This window comes from Callospermophilus lateralis, unplaced genomic scaffold, assembly GCF_048772815.1.
Source record: "Callospermophilus lateralis isolate mCalLat2 unplaced genomic scaffold, mCalLat2.hap1 Scaffold_86, whole genome shotgun sequence".
Taxonomy (NCBI): domain Eukaryota; kingdom Metazoa; phylum Chordata; class Mammalia; order Rodentia; family Sciuridae; genus Callospermophilus; species Callospermophilus lateralis.
The window spans coordinates 1,080,705-1,099,844 of NW_027516693.1; the positions used below are offsets into that span (position 1 = coordinate 1,080,705).

The following is a 19,140-nucleotide window of genomic DNA, read 5'->3' on the forward strand; positions in this document are numbered from 1 at the left end:
TACATGAATTGGGGCAATTCTTTATCAGAAGATATTTCATGAGTACTGAATATTAATGATGTTGGACTCCACTATTTTAAACCAAATTTGGACTCCTCTTTCTTCCTATAATGCTAGCTTTTTCTTTTTTGTATTGACATAAATTGAGAAAGAAGACTTCCAAGGGCTTGTACAGTTATGTGGTCTGGTGGGTCAAATAGCCTGAGGTCTGAAAGTTAAAACCTCAGAACATTTGGTAGTTACACTTCTCCCTCTTCCTCTCTCTCTCTCAAGAAGTTATTGCCTGCTCACTGGCCATCAGTGAAGGCAGTAAGGCCTTTACCAGATTTGGATGCTTAAAACATTGTGCTCTCTTGCAGATTTACCTATCTGTGACCTTCACCAATAATATTCACATCATTCTATGTTCTCTTGAGATTTATTTATTTATATTAGTTACACATGGCAGTACAATGATCTTGACAACTCATATATTTGGGGTATAATTTCTCATTTTTCTGATTGTATAGGTTGCAGAATCACATTGGTCATGCAGTCACCTATATACATACAGCAACAATAATCTCTATTTTATTCTGCTGCCCTTCCTATCCCCCCTTCCCCTCCCCTCCCCTCCCATCACATCTCTCTACCCAATCTAAAGTGACACACTTTTTTTTCTCCTCACAACATCATATATGTATTCTGTATAAGGATGAGGGTCTCCTTCCACCTTCCTTGCAAATCCCCTTCTTCCTCCTTTTCCCTCCCACCTCTCTTCCCTATTTAGTGGTAATCTTCTTCTCATGCTCTTCCTCCCTATCCCATTTTGAGTCACTGCCCCCCCCCATAACAGAGAAGACATTCGGCATTTATTTTTTAGAGATTGGCTAACTTCACTTAGCATAATCTGCTCTAATGCCATCCATTTCCCTGCAAATGCCATGATCTTGTTATTTATTTTTACAAATAACTGATATGCTCTCCTGAAGAAAAATGCATCATTAGTTTCATGATAATGCAAATTAGGATTTTTACTTCAAGCTTCAAAGGCTGGAGTCATTCTATGGCGATAAAGCATGTCAGAGCAATATAAAGTATCTATAAAATAAACCATCTGAACCTTAAAACCATACTCAGTACATGATGGCATCTTTCAGAAAATAAGAACTCTAGCCAAGGCCCATGATTAAGGGTCACAGAAATTCTGAAATGCTCTTGGTTTTGAGGAACCACTTTGTTATTTGTTATCCTTTCAGTGCCATAGCAGGTGTTGTCTATGTGAAATAAGTAACTTCACACCTGAAAAGTTAAATGTATTTGTATCTGAAACCCCACCCAGGTTTGGACCCCTAGGCATTTTCACTTGTGGCTTCTCTGATGTTCCTATGCAAAGATCTATCCTCTTTATCATGTCCTCTAGGAAGACTTTTAGAGATATAATAATAAATGATATATAATATGAACTCATACCTATGTTATGGCAGACAATGCTCCAGTTCCTCATAGTAAATGATTTCACTACAGTTGTATGAGTTGAGTGGCATCCTAATTCACTTCTAAAAGTAAAGAGTCTGACACAGGGAGAAGTTAAGTAATTGGTTTTGATTTTATATGCCTACCAAGTCGGAAAGTTAGGGTTGGAAATGGGGACATTTAATTATACCAACCTATCCAGAAATCTAATTTCCACATGTATAATCAGTGTATAAAGTTTAGAACTTTATAATAGGAGTGGCTTATTCATCGTAGAGTTCCTTGGACAAGCTCCAGTAGTCAATACACACTAGGTACATGTTAAAGAATGATTGGGTGAAAAACATGGGCAGGTGGGTGGTGAGGATACTTTTGGTTATGGAAGAATGTTTGGGCCCCCTACTATTTTAACTCATACTCAAATCTGACAGTTCATGGATCAATGGCTTCTGGATCAACACCAAGGAATTATAAAAACCCACATTCCTCTGATGGTATGGGAATACCAGATCATTTCCTTCCCTAGTTCAGCATGGTGCAACACTCTGGATGGATTTACTAAAGAAGACAATACTGCCTTTTCCCTCATTTCTCAAAGGATATGGTGTTTTAATTCATTTATCAGGCCTGCAGAACTTTATACCATTCCTTAACTGCAAATGTCAGAACTAAGTGCCTGGAAAGTATGAGTGAGAGGTCAGGGTAACCCTCCCTTCACTTAAGTCCCAACTATAAGTTTTGGTTCTGTCTTAGGTGCAAGAGGTTGAGAATACTTGGACTTTTGTTGATTTTACATCAGCTTACTTGAAAATCAGAGGTTGATTTGGAAGGGAAGTCAAGAAGTTCAAAAGCTACTAGTCTTGCACAGTTCCCAGTTCTTGAAGCAGGAGTATTATTTTGAAAGAAGCAGACCACTGTCATTATTAGGCCACAGCATTAGAAATTTGACTCAATATTTATTTTCCCAAGGAGAGAAGCAGTAGGAAAGAATGGAGAAATCTAAATCTCCCTCAAAGTGACTGACTTTATTTGAAAAAGTGTGGGGAAGTTGAAGCTTAATCTTCTCTTGAAGATTATAGAAATTTTGATGATAAGTAACAAACATCTGGAGGAAATCATTCCCAAACTTGAAGATAGATTAATAGAGATTATGTAAGAACATAAGAAGAACAGGAAGAAAAATGGATGAATAAAAACAGAAAGAAAAAGAAACATGGAGATAAAGAAGAAACAAAAAATAATCAAAGAAATCATATATGAAATTTTCTGATTTTGATAAAGAATTAATCTAATCCAATAAGCTCAATGAGCTCCAACTAAAATGAATACAGAGATTCACACCAAGATTCTTCAACATGGTAAAGGGTAGAGAAAGAGAAAAATCCTTAAAGCAGCAAGAACAAAAGCAACTGGTCATACATAACAAATCAGTATAATATGAATAGCTGACTTCTCCCCAGAAACAATTGGAGTCAGAAGAAAGTGGGATGAACTGTTCAAAATGAATGAAGAACAATGTCAAAAATGAATCTTATCTACAACAAAATTAGCATTATTAAAAGGTAAGATAAAGCATTCCAGATAAACAATAACTGAGAGAATAAATAGCTCACAGTCTTTCTTTACAAGAAACAAGAAGTTCTTCACATTGAAATGAAACTACACACTAGAAAGTAAATCAAATCTACATGGAAAACAAACATAAATAAAAAATAAAAATGAAAAAAGCAAAAGAACACCAGTGAGTTAGCAATGTCATTTCGACAGAGAGTAGAAGTGCATGTTTATTCTCATATCTTAAATGATTTAAAAATAATTTATGTAAAGAAATGTTTTGTTGGGCCAACAACAGGTTGAAATATAATATATTTGACAATAATAGCACAAAGGAAGTAAAGAAAATTAAAGTGTTCTGAGTAAGAAAATGACATCATTTAGTAAATTAAATCAAAAAATTTAAAGGAGAACAAAAACTGTAAATAAAAAAGTTGGTATAAAAACTCTATAAACATGATTGCTCTTTTTCCTTTCATTAGTTTATTTAGTTGACATAAAATTACATGAAGTTATAACAATGTAGAAGAGGTTGGTTGCTGTAGTGGAGTCCTCTGGCTGTGTGTGTGTCTGTGTCTGTGTCTGAGGAGCCGCCGCCAGAGCCGCGGACGGTTTGCTGAGCCAGTTACTGCCCCTGGCCAAGACTCGCGCCGCCGTCATGTCCCGCTACCTGCGCCCCCCCAACACGTCTTTGTTCGTCAGGAACGTGGCCGACGACACCAGGTCTGAAGATTTAGGGCGTGAATTTGGTCGTTATGGTCCTATAGTCGATGTGTATGTTCCACTTGATTTCTACACTCGACGGCCAAGAGGATTTGCTTATGTTCAATTTGAGGATGTTTGTGATGCTGAAGATGCTTTACATAATTTGGACAGAAAATGGATTTGTGGACGTCAAATCGAAATACAGTTTGCACAGGGAGATCGAAAGACACCAAATCAAATGAAAGCCAAGGAAGGGAGGAATGTATACAGTTCTTCGCGCTATGATGATTATGACAGATACAGATGTTCTAGAAGCCGAAGTTACGAAAGGAGGAGGTCAAGAAGTTGGTCTTTTGATTACAACTATAGAAGATCTTATAGTCCTAGAAACAGTGGACCGACTGGAAGACCACGGCATAGCAGAAGCCATTCTGACAATGATAGACCAAACTGCAGCTGGAATACCCAGTACAGTTCTGCTTACTACACTTCAAGAAAGATCTGAAAGCAGAAAAAGAACCAAAGAAGGGCAGTTCAAGCGACCAAAGGGTGGGTGGAAGGTGCTGCAGTATGAATTCTGTACGAATATTTTGACTCTGGTCTGAAAAGATAAATGAATTATCGAAAACTACATGGAATAATTGAAGTCCCTTGGAGTTTGAAAGTAAGCATTTTAGGACAAATAAAAGGAAATTCAACTTTGTACTTGTGGAAACTAATCCCTAAATATGGACAGGTTTATAATGATTCATGGGTAACAGGTCCATAAAAATTATTGGAAACTAGGATGTCTGAATATCAAGGAAGACAGCCATAGTCTCTTACAGTGCCTCTATTGGTCTGTCTCAAACCGAATTGGGTGGGAAAAGGTATGGTCCAATATAAACTTTTTCTTTGTTATCTCTTAAAAGTCAGTTCCATTTATGCCATTATTGGCACGTCTTGCCTTTGTTTATTCTGGTGCCAGTGTTTTCTGCTTGTTTGCTTTGTTGCCATCTGAGTTTACTTACTTGTATCACATGCAGTTTACATCTTCTTTAACCACTCTCTTTCCCAGGTAAATTCCAATTATACTTGACATCCAACTGAGAGGGCTCATCTCTTCTCACCTCTTTCATAGTCAGTATGTTCAGCAAATATTTATTGAGCCCTTATCATGTGCAAAGCATTGTACTGGATAATTGGGGAAAGAATGGATAATAATTCCTTTATTCAATAAATGTCTACTGAGCACAATCTAGTGAATTGTTATAATATGGCCTCATTGTTTTGAGGTGTATTATAACAATATTTTACACCATTCATATCCTAATATAATTATAAAACCCAGTATACTATCAAAGATAAGTAATTTTATGGTTTTCTGCCTTTTACAAGTATCTATTTGTTTGCATCCAATTAATACAAATAATAAAAAATGTTTTAACTTGTAATAAACTGATTTATTGTGTAGTGACTGTAAAAAAACGTTATAACAATGTACTTTTGGGTTTGTAACATTTTTAATATAATTTGTAGTACAAAAATAGCACACAAGTGGAAAAAAATGGAATAGAGCTATACAGGAGTAATATTTCTGGGTATCATTGTAGTTGATTAATTATAAATTTGAAATAGTTGTTGATAAGTTAAAATATTTATGGTAAGCCCTAGAACAAATATTAAGAAAACAATTAAAAATGAGAACAAAAGGTAGCATTATCAGAATCCTAGCTGACTTCAAGAGACTTAGAAAAGCAAAAACGATCCTGATGAAAAAGAAAAAGTATGGAGAACTTGCTTGAATTTCAAATCCTACTACAAAGCTGCAGTAACCAAGATGATTTGGTTCTTACATTAGGATTGACATTTAGATTTACGTAATGTAATTGACAGTTCAGAAATAAGGTATATATGTGATCATACTTGTGTATGGTCATGGATTTTTTCAGCAAGAATGCCAAAACCATTCAATAGGAAAAAGAATTGTCTCTCCAATAAATGCTACTGAAATACTTGGATATTTTAATGAAAATGGATGATTCTGGATCTCTGCTATATAAAAAATTAACTCAGAATGAATCAAAGACCCAAAGTTAAGACCTAATATACAAGATGTCTTAGAAGAAAACATAAGCATACATCTTTATGACTTGGATCAAGCAATGGTTTCTTAGTTGTGGCAACAAAAGTACAAGCAATGATGACAAACAGACAAATTTGACTTCATCAGAGTTAAAATCTTCTGTGCTTCATAGGATATCAGAAAATGTTAGCAGACGATCTACCTAATGGGATATAGTATTTGAAAATTATATACTTGTTAAAGGATAGGTATATATAATATATAAGAAGTCATCATGAATCAAAAATAAAAAGACACATAATTCAAAAGAAATGAGCAAAGTATTTGAATATTCAAATCTACAAAGAAAACACATAGTCATCCAGAAAGCAAATTAAAAATTTTACAAGATCATTAACTACAATGAGTTATCACTTTATACCTACTATGATGGCTAAAATAAAATTTAAGATAACAAGTATAAGATGTGGAGGAATTGGAACCCTCATACACTGATGGTAGAAAAAAAAATTATTCAGTCACTTGGTAAAAATGTTTCCTCAAAAGATTAAATACAGAGCTAAAATATGATTCAGAAATTTCATTTCCAGGTTTTTAGCCAAGAAAATTCAAAATATAAGTCAATACTAAAATGTGCTCAAGGTTGTTAATGGCATTCGTAATAGCCAAAATACATACAGCCCAAATGTCAATCAACTGAATACTGGATAAGTAAAAATCATATATTTATAGAATGGAATATAGTTCAGCAATTTAAAAAAGGAAGTTCTTGTACATAGTATAATGTAGATAAATCTTGAAAACATTATGCCAAGTAAAAGAAGAAGGTCACAAGAGACCACATATTTCATGACTTCATTGTATGAAATATTCAGAGTAGAAAAATAACATAGAAAATACATTAGTGGTTGCCTAGAGTATGGGTTGGTAGGGAGACAGGAGGAATATCTCATGATGGGTATTGTTTTTAAATGGGGAGAAGCTGATGAAAGATGTCCTAAAACTTAATATGACCCTGAATGAAAAGATCCTAATATAATTTTTAAAAAGTAAATCTTGAATTATGCATTACATAGGAATGAATTTTAATGGCATGTGAAATGTACCTCAATAAAATTTTAATTTAAACAGAAGAATATGTGCATGTTGTTAAAAAACAACAAGCCAATAGATTCCACAAGTTGATTTAAATGTAGTGATTCATAAAGACACAAATGAGAAAAACTAGGAAAAAAGAAAAACAAATCCAAATAGCCCAAAATACAGTAAATGCAATAAATTAATAATTCATTCACTTAAAAAAACTATAGGTGAAGTTAGCTTTACTGGTCAATCCTGTCAAAAATGTAAGGGAAAAATATTTAGGAAATATAAGGGAAAAATAGTGTAGTATTCACTACACTAATTCATTCAGAGCGCAGAGGAGAAATAAACATTCTCCACCACATTTTATGAGGTAAAATTTATCTGGAGAGTAAACTAACTATAAGGAATAAAAGTTACCAACTATTTTCCTCATGAATATAGACAAATCTCCTTTAAGATGGTATTAGAAAATCAAATATGAAGTGTGTAAAGTGTATAATATAATGACTGATGGAATTTATACCAAGAACGTGAGTTGGTTTCAACATTTGAGCAATAATCAATTTTATTTGCCACACCAACAAAATGAGAGAGAAAACAAATGATTATTAAAATAAATGCTGAAATAGCATTTGACAAAAGTCAACATACATTCATTACAAACCAATAAGGAAAATAACTTCCACAAATTGATTTTTATGCCATTTTTTATAAAAACTCACAGCTAAAATAATATTTAAAAGTGAAATAATGAATATTGTCTGCCTAAGATGGAAATTATATAAGGTTATGTACTCTCTTCTATCTACTATTGTACTAAAGGTCCTAGCCTTTTAATGGTGGAAGAATAAATTGAAGGCATACAGATTAGAAAAGAAGAAAGAAAAATGCCTTAATTCACAGATGATATTCAAAGGAATATTAAGAATTACTGAACTAAGAAGTTAATGTAGCAAAGGTCACATGTTATGAATTTTGTAATATCCAACCAATTTTATATCAATCTCTGAATAATAAGAAATTACAAATAAAATTACAAAAGCAATAGCATTTATAATAACATTAAAACATAACATATTTAGAAGTAGGGTGAATAGAGCAAGTTATTGCATTGTCTGTTGATTGAAAACTATTAACTAAAACTAAGTGTGAGACATTTAGAAAGACTTAAGTAAATGGAGCTATATGCCATAGGCATGAATTGGGAGACTTACTGTTGCTAAAATGTCAGTTCTGTCAAAATGTATCTATTGATTCAACACAATCCTTGTCAAAAGTCTGAGCAGCTTAAAAAATATCTGATACTAACATTTTATAAAAGCACAAAGGATTTAAGATGTATAAAATAATTTTGAAAAGAACAAGGTGGAGGAACAGCACTACCTGATTTCCATATTCTCTAACTATACAGTAGTCAAGGTGCTATCATATTTGCATTTAAATAGATATATAAAGCAATTGAATAGAACAATGAGGGCAGAGATCAGAGATATGTGGGTGTGTGCATATAGGATTTTTAGTAAAAGTGTCAAGGTAATTAAATGCATAAAAAATCTTTTCACAAAACAGAGCTGAAACAACTGGACATATACATTGGGGAGAAAAATGATATTTGATACGTATTCTATGTGCAAAAATTTACCTAAAATGGATTGGAGAACTGATAACGTTCAGTTTGAAGAAAGAATAGGAACAAATCTTCTTTACTTTTGGGAATCACAAATTTGGTGGATTAGACATAAAAAAGCAAGAATCTCAAAAGAAAAAAAAACACATGGGTTTATGAGACTTCAGAACATTTATGTTTTATAAAATGTTTAAAAAGCAGCACAGACCATCGTGGAATGAGGGTAGTAGCTACACTGCAGGGTGTTATGACTGATTTTTTTGCTCCCTGTGGCTCTACAATGCTTCAACAAAGGTGAACACATTTGGGCTCCCATTGTCCAATTCTTTCCAATGCATCTATTGTAATGATAAATTTAAACATTAAATGCCCATTTATTTTGCTGTATTTAGGAGAGCCAGGTGTTTAGAACTCAGTGTTTTCACAATCCTATTTTATGAGGGATGATTAGTGCAGGGGAACAAAGGGACATTCAAACATTCTTCCTTATCTTTATAAACATGGGTATTAGTTTAGTTCCAATAATTACAATTCATAATTAATTAATTAATTTTAATTTGTATAATTGCAATATGGTTGTGTTCAAACTGAAGAAGGGTATCAAGTTACACTGAAAATCTCATATTCTTAGACACTGTGAAAGATAATTTATACATATAATTTCATGTAGTATTGATGGAAAACCTTTGAGGTAGGTAATGGTCTTTAAAGATATTGAAGCTGAAGTTTGACTAGAGCCATTTACCTGTTACATGTCTCACACTATATTTGATCCAATGTTGCCCTTTTCAATACTTTTTTCATTATATCATGATTGTGAAATTAGCCGACTAAATTTACTCAACTTCATTCATGAATCAATAATTAAAATCTGACTCAGTGAGCAATCACATGACAAAAGTCACACAATGAACCAGAACTATCTTATTCTTAGAAAGTTTCAAGGTTAGATAAAAGATCTTTCCCTTTGAAACTTCTTAGGCAAATTAAAATCCAAGAAATATCTTTGATTATAGAGTCATAAAATTAGTTAGCTGGAAGGGAAATTGAAAACATTTTAATTCAGTTCCTCCCTGCTAGAGATGAGGGACCTGATGTTCTGAAGTACAAAATGCCTGCGGTCATTTTGGAAGACTAGAGAATTAATGTTACCAAGTTTCAAATTCTGTCCTTTTGCAGTTATCTCAACTGTCTCTAATAATATGCTCTATACAAAACTCATGGGGGAGGGGAAGGCACAGTGATTCCAAGGACAGCAGGCAGTCCTGGTGGCTTTCCTCATCCTGGGCCAAGGACAGCAGCAAAGAGGTAATGAGAGTCAACAGCACGTTTGCAGAAGTCCACAGGGAAGAGGAGGTGGGCAAACCAGAAGGCAAATGTCATTAGCATCACATGTTAGAGGGACAGCTTATTAATTTTCTTTTAACTTTAGTCACAAGGAACATTGGTAAATAGCAGATCATGTCATGGGAGCCAAGCTGGAACTTGGCAACTTCAGGAAGAAGCAAACCCTTGAAAGAAAGGCTGATTCTTGAGGCAGACATCTCACATCCCTTGGTCTCTCATGTGTAGTTGCTCAGATGAGAGAAGGTAACGTTTTCTGGGATTCTATCAATTGATTCTATGAATTACTGCAAATACTGCAAACACCTCCTCTCTGTAGTTGTATGGTTCTTTCTAATGGTCATAGTTGGATTTAGAGGAATGAGAAAGCTTGTTTTTTTTTCTTTTATTTTCTGAATAGAAAAAAAACTTGGGGATTATGTGGCAGACAGAGATATAGGATTCTTCCAGTCCCTACCATGACATCAACCCCACAAACTCCAGTGCCAACTGAGAGAAACCAATTTTCTGGGTGTTCTAAGTCCAGAGGTCTTAATTCCAGGCAGCAAGAGTGCTACTAAATTGCCAACAGTATTTTCACCCCAACATTTCAAGCATCTCAAGCCCCCAGGCAAGGAAAGGTGTCATAGGCTATGATCACCTGGAAAAATAAGGCTCCTGTGATAAATGGTGCAGGAGAGCATATTTTTGGCTCCTAAATGACTTACATTGGAATCTCCTGAGTAAGTTGGTCACAAATGAAGAAACCCAGCAATCTCATCTAGAGAAAGGCCTGAAACCACGAAGAGGGTTTGTGTTATTATCTCCACCCCACCCACGTGAAATGCACCTATAACATAGGAGTCCATAGGAAGAAGGCCATATAAAATCAATAGCAGATAAAGATGATGATCACAATCAATTTAGGCTAAAAATCAACTGCAGTCCTAAGGGTTCCAATAATAGCATAAATCTCCTTACAACAACCCTTATCCAGGTGAAAAAAAAAGCCCACCAAAATACTAAAGAAGCTTTAAGTAGATCCAAGTGCCCAAAGGGTAGATTGCAGGAGACCAATGGTGCACTTCCCATATCCAACCCCTTTGGAGTTTGGATACTCTCTCAGCTGCTGGTAGTAACTGCTGCCAATGATTCAACAACCCAGAGCTTGGTTTCCCTTGTGGCATTTGCCCTGGCTGGAGATACCCATCTGGATTTCACCCACTTCTTGGGCAGGCCTCATCCAGTGAGTGGGAGACATGAGGGTCTAAAGTCTGTTGCTACTGTCAGCCAGTCTGATTTCTTTTTATGGCTGATCCTGCCTCATTGACTCCCCAAAACGTGTGGATTCTGAAAGCGCTCCCAGTGTTCTTCCTGCCCACTTGCTAGGAAAGCTCACCTGACATTGTTATATTTCCCTTCCCTATGCCCTTTGTTCTCTCATGTAGTTCCATACTGTAGGTGGGATGAGTGTTCCTCAGCCTTTAGTATATATTTTAGGAAAATATGTGGGCAATAGACTTTCCAGATTAGTGAACGCATCAATGCCTATAAATTGTTCTGAACTATGGGACATATCCTCCCTAGAACTGAATTTTTAGGATGACAGATTGCCAGCCCCCAAACCTGAAACACTTCAAACACATTATTTAATTGGTTTCTGTTTTTAATCATTTGCATGATTAAATCAGGCATTATCAATGCTTTCTTGAAAGTAATACATCCCCATCTACAGCCCTGCTCCACCTCTGGTCACTTATAAATGATCATTTTCTTTGGTATTTAATTGTCTGTATATGTTGTGTATAGATGGAGTTATCTTTGCATTTTTCCTTCTTGGGGGTTTTAGAGCTTATTGAATTTTGTCTGTTAAAATATGGCTTGTTTTTTTTTTTCTCCTGAGATGTCTGAATCCATATTTTGTGGTATCTTTTACCATATTTCATATTTCTAATAGGTTTCTTTTTTCTATCCAAATCTTAGTTTTAGTGATTTTTCACATCTAAGAATATAGGGTTGTTACATTTTCATGTATTAAGCCTTTGCTTAAAAATTTTCCTCCTTCCCTCTGAATTTTTGAATATACACATTATTATTATTTTGAAGTTCTGTCTAGAAAGTCTAATTTATTTTACTGTTTTCATCTTTCTTTTATTCATTGATATGTTTCTTTGTTATCAATTTTGTCATGTATCATACTCTATTGATTGGAAGCTGAATTTTTGAATGAAAAAAGAAATCAGGAATCGTGATGATGTTTTCTTCTTGCACAGATGCTTAAATTTTCTTGTCAGGCAAGTATTGTTGCAGCAAATAAGCTTTATCCTTTCAAAATTGGTTTTTGGCTTTGTTGATCTATTTCATTTTTGTGTTTAGTCCTCAGGAATGGTCCTTATTCCTAAGGCCAGACCCTTCTGGGGTATCAACAGGAATCCCCCGGTGCTTTATTAAGGCCTCTCTTGGCAATATTTGAACTCCAGCTACCATCTCCCCAGCCCTGAGCAGCTGCTGATATCACTTGCTTGGGTTATTCACTTCCTAGCTGGATTCCGCAGAGTTTTCTCAGTGGATAAAAAATTTGGTGATTATTCAATGACTTGAGAATTTGCTATGTAGATTTTTGGACTTGTTTTTCTGTGATTCTCTCTCCCCCCAAATTTTTCCCTAATTCTTTTCCTGTCCCGTGATCCTGAACTTTGTTTGGTTTCTGTCTATTAAGATTTTTAAGTCTACCAAAACTGGCACTTTCTGCATAGGGATCTTTTCCTTGCACTGTAAAGGCTGAAAAAATGCCCTCAAAAGCTTGGAGTGGTGGTGCATGCCTGTAATGCCAGTGGCTTGGGAGGCTGAGACAGGAGAATCTCAAATTTAAATTCAACCTCAGCAACTGTGAGGTGCTGAGAAACTCAGTGAGACCCTGTCTCTAAATAAAATACAAAATAAATCTGGGGTTGTGGCTCAGTGGTTGAGTACCCTTGAGTTCAATGCCCTGTACCAAATTTAAAAAAAAAAAAAGCCAGGACTAATGTGTGACTCACTTTGCATATTTTCCCTAGTCCATGTATTGTGTCCTCTCAGGTATTGTTTGGGTTGCTCTTAAATGCAAACATGTAAACATGTAAAATCTTATATGTATGTATGTGCATATGTGTGTATTTATAATTACTTTCTGTGAAAGTGTTAATCTAACCCACATTTGTAACTGGATCTCTGCCTCTCCAGCTAGCTCTATTCTTTTATTTTCCACTTCAATGCTGCCTACATTTCAGTGTCCTGAAATATTTATTATTCTCTAACTCCATTCTTTCTTATGCCCCTGTTTTCACATATGATATTCGCTCACTTCTTATTTCTTTCCTGCCTTATCCACTTCATAAAGGTCTACTTGTCCTTCAAATTAGTACTCAATCATCTTTACCTGTCTCTTTCCCCCACCACTTGGATAAATTGATTGATTTCCCAATATAATATCTCAAAAGTCTATCATTTACTATCTCCATTCCATTTTCATGCTCTATTATAATCAAATGTTTATTTATTTGTCTTTCTCTCTAGATTATGTTTTCTGCCTTTTTTAAAAAAAACTTTCTTTTGTTTTTTTGATTTTTTTTAGTTGCAGATGGACACAATACCTTTATTTTGTTTATTTCTTTTTTTCTTTATTTTATATTTTGTTTTTGTTGTAGTTGGACATAATACCTTTATTTTATTTTTATGTGGTGCTGAGGATTGAACCCAGGACCCCTCATGTGCTAGGCGAGCGCTCTACCACTGGGCCACAACCCCAGCCCCTATTTCTTTTTTATGTGGTGCTGAAGATCAAACCCAGTGCGTCACACATGTTAGGCAAGCGCTCTACCACTGAACCACAACCCAACCTCTGTTTTTTGCTTTTTAATTAGGAGGATCCCTGTTTTGTACAATCCCGTAACCTCAGAGACTACTTGGGGGTGCCTGACACATAGTATGAGCTAGGTCATTTCCTGATACATTTATCAATGAACACTTTTGATCCATCACTATAGACATCTTCAGTGAGATTGGAAGTGAACTTTAGCCTTTTCACACACCAAGAGAAAGACTTGGTGAGATTGGAATTTTCTTTGACACTGTCATTCAGCCAATTTCCCACAAGGTAGCAGGCACTAAGCCCAGGGCTTTGTTGCTTTAATTACTCAGATACACAAATTATTATTAGATTACTTGATCCTATTACCACCTGTCTTCTTTAATTCCAATTTCTACCACTTCCCTTGTTACTTACACATCCTCATAAAAAACAACACACTCATTTCACCTTAACTAACTTGAGTTAACCTTCCATATTGCTTTCTCCAATACTTCAGCAAATTCGAGGCCCAGGCTATCCCTTTACCATATCACGAAACACCCCTAACTACTTCATGCCTCATCATATGCTCGTGTCTCAGAATATGTCATCCCATCTTCTCAGATTCAAACTCTCTTGAGTTTTACCAATTTTCTTATATGTGTTTTCTCTTTCCCTCACTACATATGTGTTTTGAGGACAGGTAGTTGGCATTTTATCTTTTTCATGTTTTGCCAAGAATAAAGAAACCTGCATGTTCGTAAGCTTAAAGGGAATCGTGAGAAATATTTTTCAATTAAAAGTTTAGTGATCTGAATTTCTTGGTTGGGAATGTTGCAATTATATTACTTACTAAAGGATTTTCTTTGCTTTAAGCAATATTATCATAAGAGCTTAATATTTTTTTTACTTTATCCAACTTGCCTTATTTTTACTACATATTTTATTTACTTGTGGTCATTGCTTTAATCCACATTAAATTCTTTCATCTCTCCATCCATCTATCCATCCATTTATCTATCACCTATCTGCCCCTATCTACCCATCTATCATCTGTCCATCATCAATTATCTCTATATTCTATCTGCCTATCCATGCTTAGTCTCATCCTAAACATGAAGTTATTGAACATATAACTTGAAGCTTATTTTTTCTTGAAAAACACTTTGTTTGTGTCCATGAAAATAATAATTTTAAAGAACCTCTTTCTCCATATCACCCAAGTTTTCCTGCATGACACCAGAGCTGCACTGTCCCTAGTAGATAGAAACAGTCTAACTTCCATTCCAGTGGGTCTTCTTAAGTCCTACAGACACTGTTCACTCTAACTAGACACCATTGCTGGTGCCAGTCAGCTTGAGGAACTTATCCAGATATTTAGATTTTTTCTCAACCTCAGCTCTTTACTAGTTGGGCTTATTTTTATATTAGTAGCTTCAAATCCAGATTTTTATACTATTAGCTTTGAATCCAGAATCTTCCTCTTTGTCTAAAACTGTTATACTGATAACTCAGCTTTGTTATCTACCTGGCCTTTTGATTGGGCTTCTCCATTTTGTCCATGAATCTCCATCTACTTTCCAATAGCCCAGTCCTTATGCATCACCACAGTGGTGATCGGGTGGGATGGAATCAGATATGGATAACTCAAAGAAGTCACCAGCAATGAAAGGCAGTCACATATCCTAACTCTTCCCAGCAGCAGTAGAAAAACACTTGATTGTGAATCAAACCCAGCTCTCTGTGCATCTGTTCCTGAGATACATAGTTAATTTCTAAAACGTTATCTGAAAATAAGAGAATGTTAATATTGAATGTTGGGGTTTATGAGATGACTAAGTGAGACTATGAATTAAATGTTTTTATGACCCTTACCAATGGATGCATTGCAATAAATATGTACGGTTATTTCATTCTTGCTATTTCAATGTTACTGTTATACTTATTTCTATCACTGGATCACTATTCACAGTAGATCCAAGCAACTGGAGCAACTCCCAAAACTTCACTTCTTGGCAACCCCGGAGAATCCAAGGACTGCTGCCTGATGCCTCCCTTCACCTCTCGCATCTGGCCTTCAGCTCTGTAGGCTGTCTGCACAGAAGGCTTTTTCCTATGAAGAGAAGACTTTTCTCAGGAAACCAAAAAAGCAAAAATTGAGAGGAGAAATTATTTTTGGTTAAATTTTTGAAGAAATATTTTCTAAGAATCAGAAGGCAGGACACAATAATACGGGGATTATTTAAATGGAAAAAAAGATATAGAATCTGTATTTCAGACACAGATTTTATGCAGGCAGATGATGAGAATCCTTCCTTTTGGGGATAAAAGAGGACTGAATGTGGAGTAGTTCATTATTTAAGGGTGACTGAGTAGAGGGCTGGTTGACTGTTTTAATAGGTGCATTTTGCTCTAAGCACTACTCATGATGTTCAGAATATTCACTACAGTTGTCATCCTTTAGAACAGAGTTTGAGGTTTTGGTGATTATTTCCAATTGGTAAAAGGGACCACTTAGCTGCAGGAGACAGCAAGCTCTTGCTCTGAACAGTAGGACAATAAACATTTTTAGGACTTTTGTTAATTTTAAGTTTTGCTACACCCAGATGCTACCTTCACAAAGCTCATGGAAAGGTCTGTAAATGCGCTGGCCTAGCTGATGGAGGCTGAGTTACAAAATAGCCAGGGAACACAGAGTCCTGCATAGAGATCACAGTGATGACTATGTTCAGGGTTCATTTCTTCATCCCAGGAGCATATACCCAAAGTAATTTCCCTGAGAGGGAGTTTTCTTGTGCATGCAAATCACCTGAAAATAGACAAGAAGCTGTTATGTCTGGGGTAGTGATTGAAACATGGTTATTTTGTTTGGCTATCTTGCCAGGTATCTTAGTCCATTCTGGGTGGCTTCTTAAGAATAGAGTTACAATTCTGGAGGCTGGGAAGTCCAAAATCAAGGTCCTTGCAGACTTATTGCCTGGAGAGGATCTACCTCCTGATTCTTATATGTTCATTTTCTGGTAGTGTCCTCATGACAGAATAGAAGCGAATTCTCTGGGGTCCCTTTTATAAGAATGATAATCTCATTCAAGAGGGCTCTAGTCTCATGGCCTAATTACCTCCCAAAGGCCCTCTCTTCAAATATCACCATATTGGGGATTGGGTTTGAACATGTGAATTGGAGGATGGATATGAATAATCATTCAGTCTGCAACCCCAGGCATACGTAGAATACTAGGGTGAGAAACACTGGGTATTTAGCAAACAAACTCATTGGAATTTTGTGAAACCTGAGGTCTCAAAAAGACTTGAAAAGGCCAGATGATGTAACAGGAACAATACATGGCTCTGAGTCCCATTTATATTGGAGTTCTAACTCTGCCTCTTAAGAGCTGAGGAACATCAACAAATTATTTACCCTTTCTGAGCTTCAGGTAAAATGGACAATCTAAAGTTCAGAAAGGGGAAATAATTTTTCAATAACAATAATAATAATAATATCAATCTCATGAAGCTGTTTGGAGGATCCAATGGAAGGACACGTGAAAGCATTGTTACATTAGCAAGGCTGCTGCAAACACCACAAATGTGTTGGCTTAATACATCAATTTATGGTCTACATCATTGTTGGTAAACATCTGACTCCTGCCAGCAGGCTGAAATCCTGAAGTTAGAGTAGCCGCCTCCTTTCTGAAGCTCTAGAGCTGGGTCTTTCTTCTTGCCCTTTCCAGTTCCTAGAGGCCCTCAGCATTCCTTGGCCCCTCCTTCTAACTTCAAAACTAAATAATTGGTTTCTTCCTTCTTCAAAATACACTGTGTCCCTCCTCTTCTTCTTCCTTCCATTTTTTGAGAACCCTTGTGATTACATTAGGCCTACCTCAGTCATTCAGGAGAAACTCCCATCTTCAGGTCCTTAATCATATTGGGGAGGTTCAGAATTAGACTGTAGGCATTTTTAGGAGGACATTGTTCTATCCTAGGGTCTCCTCAGGCCAGAGGTATGGCCATGGTACTGAAGCATTATTGGAACACAGTGACTTTGAACTGAAAACCCAAAGAAGTGTGAGGGCTATGTGTATCTCACTTTCACTTTTGTCATAGAAAGCCACTTTGCTTTCCTTTAGGCCCAGAGGACAAAGTGATAGGACAGTTGATCTATCTCCATGCCTTGACATGTTTATTTAAAATTCTTTGGGTTACAAAAAATTTCTATAACATTATGCAAAGTGGGTGTCAAGTTGCTGCGTGCAGGGAGAGTGACACAAACTGAAAGTCAGCAATCAAGCCTGGCTTCTGACTGGGATAAGCAAGAAGCGAAAGCAAAATCTGCTACTCCCCTCTTTCCCCAAATGGCAGAGGCTAGCATGAGATAACAGGCAGGGCAGGTGTGGGAACCATCACACTACTGAGGAGCCCTGGAGGAAAGGCTTCTGCCTCTGTGTAGACCCAGGGAGTGGGAAAGAGATGGGAATGGGAGAGATGTTGACAAATGGGAGAGATGTTGACAAATAATGATTTAAATGTTTATGGTATAAAATGTAATGGTTTATTGAATGTATAATTGTGGAATAAACAAATAAGGTTATTCAACTTTTCCATCACATTAAATACTTATATCATTGTGCTGAGAATAATTATTTTAATAATTAAATAACTATTATTATTAATGATTGTCATGCTGTGCAATAAATCACCAGAAGTTTATTTCTGCTATATAACTGCAACTTTGTACCCTTTATTTAACATTTCCTCTTACCTGTCCAGCCCTCATACCTACTCCAGCCTCTGGTAACTTCCAGCTACTTTCCACTTCTAGGAGTAGGACTTTTAAAATTTCCACATATAGATAAGATCATATGATGATTTTCCTCTGTGCCTTGCTTGTTTCAGTTAGTCAAATATCCTATAGATTCCTCCACGTTGTTGTAAATGACAGAAGTTGCTGGTTTGTGACGGCAGAATAGTATTCCATTATGTATACTTCCCACATTTAAAAAACCCATTCCATCCTTCATGGGTGCTTTAGTTGATTCCATGTCTTGAATATTGTAAATAATGCTGCGTTCTATATGGAGATGCAGATATCTTTTCCACACACTGATTTCAATTCCTTTAATTTCTGAATCATGCCGTCATTTCATCTTTAGTTTTCTGAGGAACCTCCATACTCTTTTCCAAAAGAACTGCACTAATTTATCATGTTACCAAAGTGTACAGGGGTTAATTTTTCTCCAAAAGAATCAGGAAAATATCAAGTCAGAGTGGAGAAAAGTGCCTCAGTAAAGCCCTGGCTCTGGAGGTCTTGGCAGAAGCATCTGGGAAGTTCTTAGAGTGGAGTAGCCAGGGCCAGCGTTCCCGACTGCCTGAAGGGCACAGACTTCACCAAGTATAGCTCAGGAGGACAGGTTTTCTTCCTGAAGCTTGTCAGGCAAAGGCTTGATTTTGCCTATGGTCAGGCCTGAAGGACCATATGTAGGATTTTGTCTTGGAGTCAGA

General features: G+C 36.0%; 1 pseudogene; it reads left to right on the forward strand.

Moving 5' to 3' along the window:
* Positions 1 to 3,582: 3,582 nt before the first annotated feature.
* Positions 3,583 to 4,219, forward strand: LOC143641141 (serine/arginine-rich splicing factor 10 pseudogene; annotated as a pseudogene).
* Positions 4,220 to 19,140: the final 14,921 nt, after the last annotated feature.